This window comes from Camelus bactrianus, chromosome 27 (genome assembly GCF_048773025.1).
Source record: "Camelus bactrianus isolate YW-2024 breed Bactrian camel chromosome 27, ASM4877302v1, whole genome shotgun sequence".
In the NCBI taxonomy this organism is placed as follows: Eukaryota; Metazoa; Chordata; class Mammalia; order Artiodactyla; family Camelidae; genus Camelus; species Camelus bactrianus.
Genome location: NC_133565.1, coordinates 22011670 through 22017669, shown reverse-complemented (window position 1 = coordinate 22017669; position 6000 = coordinate 22011670).

Sequence of the window (6000 nt, the reverse complement as noted above, 5' to 3'; positions counted from 1 at the left end):
TATTTTTAATCTACTTGTGTTCTTTTGTTTTAGACATGTTTCTTAGGATTAGGTCATAAATGGGTTTTCTTAACCCAATCCTGAAATCTTACCATTTTAATAGAGGAGGTTAAGTCATTTAAATTTATTGTTATAACTGTCCATCGTCTTGTCCTGGATAATTATTTGGGATATCTATGGTTTTTGCTCAGGCAGGGTTCAGGGGAACTGAGTCTGAACACTGACAGGAGAAACAGCTGCAGGCATGAAGAAAGGACAAACTCATACTTGGTCACACAGGCAAGTTCGTCTTGCAAAGAAAGGAGCACTGGAAATGTCAAGTCTGCAGAACTGATCAGAAATCCAGAACAGGATTCAAATCAGAATTTTAGAAGATCAGACACAACTGAGGAATGGGTTCAGGCAGGAAACAGGGCCAGGAGAGCTTCCTCGGGGAGGGGCAGGCAGAGAGACTCAAGCCTGCGCCGCTGTTTGCTGTGATAACGAGAGCTAACTACCGCAACACCGTTCCACAACGACGCGGGTATTGATTCATGTTTAGGCCAAGCATCGGACTAATTTCTTTAAAGATTTCCTTTAATCCCCACAACTACACTATCAAGTACATCTTATTCCAGTTTTACAGACAAAGAGAGGCTGTGAGCAGGTAAGTAAATTTTCCAGGTCAACATTAGTTAAGTGCCAGAACCACTTCCAAAAACCAGGGTTCCCTGACCCAAAAGCCCATGATCCGAACCACTGTGTTATCTTGTTTCCCTCCCAGCATTACAATTTTTCTTAGTTTTTATTGTCCCCATTTTTATAAGTGTATGTTCTCTTTTGAACCCTTCTGATTAGGTTTTTCAAAATCACATTTGAATGCACAAATTCTCTACTTATCAAATTCGTAAATAATATAATAATTTTGATGCCTTCTTCAATAAGATAAGGAATTTTGTACCCTTCTAATTCCTCACATACCCTTCTTCCCCCTATTCTTTGCCAATGTCATTTAGAATTATACATCTATTCATTAATAGTTTTATTTTCAGTTATTTTATTTTAAGAAATCACCACCACCAACAAAATCTTTCCATCTGTACTGATACTCCATTTACAGCATTTTTTAAGAACTTCATTCTGTATGTTTAGCTGGGACTGTCACAATGTTTTTGAACCCACTTCTGCTTTCTTGAATTTTTGACTTTAATGAATATGTTGTTCCATTGGAACCTATCTTTCCGTAAATTTTTCAAGGAAAGTACATGGGTGGTATCTTTTTTGAGCCTCTGATTAGAATAACTAAGAATGTCTTTTTTGTTTTCTTTGCAAATTAACAACATTTTAGCTTGAATCATCAGCATTTTCTCATGGTACCATTTAGACTTTGCTCTGTTATCAACTGGTACCCAGTCTTGTGAAGCATTCTCAAATCAGCCTGTTTTCATTTGATGATAAGTGATTTAACGTTTTGTCTGGGTATTTGTACAACTTTTAAAAATTCATTATATTCAAGCAAATTTGATAGATTATATTGAACTGTGCATCTTTCTTTATTAATTTTGCCTGAGATGATACACTATTTAAAATTATGCATTTAACTTCTTTTTTTCAGCTTGAAATTTTTCTTCCATTATTTTTCTTGAATATTGCAGCATCATCATTTGTTCTGGTTATATCTTCCTTCTGGTTATATCTTCCTTGAGGGGGTCCTTTTTATCCATATATTGTCTATTTTTGATCTACCAAGTCACCCATCTTTTCTCTCATATTTTTCATCTTTGTTTCTTTTCTCTACCTTGATAGAAAGCTTCTCTAGCTTGATTCCATATCACTTGTTTTGGTGTTCTGCAATTTCGATTCTGATCTTTAAAGTCAGATTTCAATTCTACAACTTTGGTTTTAGTTTCTGTGAATCCAATTCTTATCTGTCAACTTCCTTTTCAAATTCAGTTAGAATCTGAAGTATCAGGTAGGGAAGAGTTACTTTTTCTTTATTTTCATTCATTTGTTCTCTTCCCAAGACTAGTTATTGACCACTCTGGGCCTGGCTCTTCTTGGGGGCAGAAATATGGAGATGAAAAACACTAATCAGAGAGTAGTCAGGAGGAAGCTCAGTGAGTGCCCTCAACAGTGGCAGATTAATTAATTAGCAGATACAAACTGCTATATATGAAATAGGTAAACAACAAGGTCCTACTATACAGCACAGGGAACTATAGTCAATATCTTGTAATTGTCTATAATGAAAAAGAATATAAAAAAGAATATATATGTACAACTGAATCACTGTGCTGTACACCAGAAGTGAACACAATATTGTAAATCAACTATACTTCAATTTAAAAAAGATGAGCTAAATGCTAGAGCAGAGGCTAGCATAGGTGGTAAGGAGATGTAGGTGGTAGGCAGGCAGTGGGGGAATTTGGAGGGCATTAGGGAGAAGTTCCTCTTTAAAGGCTTCCTGGAGGAGGTGACATTCTCGCTGGATCTTAAGGTCCTAGTAGGTGTGAATGTACAAACGGGGAGGTGAGGATGTTCCAAGCAGAGCGAAGAGCAGGTGCAAAAGTTTGGAGGAGAAAGCACAGTGAGCTCGAGGATCTTCAAGTAGTTAATTATGGCCAGACTACAGGGGGAGGGAGCAGGGCTGGGGACAGGGTTAAGGTAGTATACTGGTTCACTAGGACTGCTGTAAGAAAATGTCACAGACTGGGTGGCTTAAGAACAGAAATGTATTTTCTCACAGTTCTGGAGGCTAGAATTCTGAGATCAAGGCATCAGCAGATTTGTTTTCTTCAGAGGCCTCTCTCCTTAACTTGCAGGTGCTGTCTTATCCCTGTGTCCTGTGGTCACCCCTCTGTCTGTGTTTTCTGTGTCCTAACATCTTCTTCTTATTAAGACACCAGTCTTACTGGATTAGGGCCCACTTATATGACCTCATTTTACCTTAGTTACCTCTTTAAAGTTTTTTTTCCTTTCTTCTGTTTCTTCACTTGGATTTTGGATCCACCTTTTAAAAATTGCATCTATCGTGATATTTATCATTTTCCAAACACAACCTCCAAATACAATCACAGTTTGAGGTACTGGGGGTTAGGACCTCAACATGTAAATTTTGGGGTTGGGGGAGTGAACACCAATCACCAAACAGGCAGTCAGAGATTGTGACCCTCTTGTTCAGTGTGTCACACTCCTCGGTCTTCCTTAGCTGTCCCTCCGTAAGGGAGGAGACTGCCTGCAGGAACTGGAAAGGCTTTAGAGTGATGAAGCTGGGGTGTAGGGAGGAAACCGACCTAAGACGTGTTCCTCCTCTGTCTCTCGTCTGTATACGATTTCTCGATTACTCATTCTCTGGATTTAGGGTTCCGGGGCATGCTACACCTGGTGGATTTTCTTTCATAGTCTTCATATATGCGCTCCAGGAACCCTTCATCTCTTCAGTCAGCCTGAGAGTTGAAGCGCCGTGTTGCCCCACACGTACCAAGGGTACATGCACTGGAGCCCACTGCCCCTCCGGAAGGCAGGCAGGCAGCTGTGGCCACTTTCTGCTGGTCTTGGGACCCATGACACTCTTGACATAATACTAACCTCTAAGGCTCATACTTCCTTTGCTGGAGACGCTGAGGGGCCTTCCAATATTTTCAGTGCTGCCTAATTTCACTTGCCCACAGTTGCTGTTGGTACCCATCCTTTAAATACAAAGGTTGGTGTGCATTCTTCAGAGCCTGGGAGCAAAGCTGGGCTATTCCTTTTCTGAGAGAGTAAAGTAAAGGCATGGGGTCAGGGAGAAGTGTTGATGGGGACAATTCCTGCTGCAAGAAAGGTGTGCATAGTTGCTGCTGGGATGGAGAAACGAGTTCCTGGGGAGAAGTTCCTGGAAGGGAGTTTTCTGTAAACCTGGACCCCTTCTGGGTCATTTCCTACCCTGATCATAAATATCAAGTTTCCTGGCAGGAGGCCAGTCAGACCCTGAGCAGGACAAATGCTCCTTTTTTTTTTTTAAAGTAAAACACTCTCCCCACCCTTTTTTAGCTAACAGTCTATTTGGATAAACACATTCTATTTACATAAATATCAATAGAAGGCAGCAAATGATGAGCTCACCAAATACACTAATTTTGATAGATACTTACTAGTTTTATTCCTTCTCCTTTATCTCAAAACTCATTTTCCATAAATAGAACACATTTTTAAACACCAAGTTTTCTGATACCTGTTCTCCAATTTTTGTTAGTTTTTGGTTTTTTTTTTTTCCTTTCTTCTGTTTCTCCACTTGGACTTTGGATTCACCTTTTTAAAAATTGCATCTACACTGATGTTTATCATTTTCACTTCTTTGGTGACTTTTTAGGGTATATTCAAATTAAGAGATATAATGAAAAGTATAGAACCATGGACATAGTAAACGGTAAACACAGGCTGTATCGTAGAAAGGCATATGGATCAGGCTAATTGGAAAGTAGGGGTGGGGAGAAAAAAACTCTGAAGAAGAGGAAATAAGCTTCAACTTAGCCCAAATAGTAGTTTGAAGCCAAAGATGTTGGCCTAGCCCCAATTCTATCCTTGGCTGGTCACAATATATGATTGGTGTATTTTCAGAAAAAGGAAAAAAAAATCTACCCATAGGGTGAGAATCTAAGCATCTATTTTCTATCCCAGTGACAATCAGAAATCATTCTTTGTATTTATTTTTCAACTTTGTATTTGCCTGTGAACGAAATTGAAGCGGGCAAAAGATAGTTCATGTGAATTACTTGAACAACAGTTTCTCATTGTGTGGAATTACATTGAGGCTGTTTGCTGTGAAATCTTGTCACAGCCCAGTAACAGTGGAAGATATTGTCATTTTTTTCCCCCATCCCCATGAAGTTAACCCACTTCTCTCCTACAGAGATGAATTGATAATTGGGGGAGAAAAGCTCTCCAGATCCTAATCACTAAGCATATATATTAAGCTTATTAATATTTTAGGAATCAAAAGCCAGTTTATCTTCCTATGTCATCCAATCTTCCTTATGCTTCCCCAGATCAGATTTCCAGAGTGCACAGTATCTCAGTGTTTGGAATGCCGCTGGTAGTCAGCAAAGTAAGGACTCACAGAACCAGAGCCTCAGTTAGCAATGTTTTCATCTAACTTAGAAAAGTCACCTAGCCCTGAAAAGTAGTTGAGAGGCCAAAATAATCACAAGGGTTCTAGAGTCGTTCATACTGACCGGTTCTCCATCCGTCCTCCACCACTGGGGAGATGGATGAATGGAAAAGTCTCCAGTCTAGAAATGACAGCCCCACAATTTCTCCAAGGGAACATTCAGAGTCACCCAGTTGGTGGGTGGGGCTTATGCTCTGTTTGCCTTGCTTATCACGTGATGGCCAACCGTCCATTTCAGAGGCTGGTTGGAGAGGGCGCCACAGATCATGGGAAGCCTAAACCCTTTCTTAATCTCCTTCCTCCTTGCTGCTCCGCCAATTTGGGGTGGAAAAGGCAAGTTTTAATCGCTGCCACTAGCAAGCTGTGGGCTCCAAAAAGCCACTTGTTGCTCTTTCTTATGAGTAAAATGGGAATGATGAGGTCTGCTCTCCCTGTTGTGAGATTTGAGTGAGATACGGGACATCAAAGCACTCGATCAGCAGTCACATGCTGTACAGACACAAAGACAGTTACTATTTTTCTGCTGCCCCTCTGTCTGCATGGGCAGGGAGCCAAGCAGAGCACCTGCTGCTTGTGTAAACCCACCTCATCATTCCAGGAACCCAGACCTACAGGTAAACAAAGGACGAACAAGAAGGAAGAGAAGTTAACATGTTCAATTCTTTCTCTCTGATGCCTGATTTCCTTCAGGCTGACTTTGATAATTCATAAGGCTTCAGACAGTGGATTATTTTCACGGCTACTTACCGTTAATTGTAAGAGGAATCGACAACCCTAATCCTGAATCCTCTCTCTGACAGTGGAAAAAAAAAGTGATTTCTCTAAAGGCGGTTAAATTTTATGTAAAATAAATGATCAAAGCTTAAAAAAGC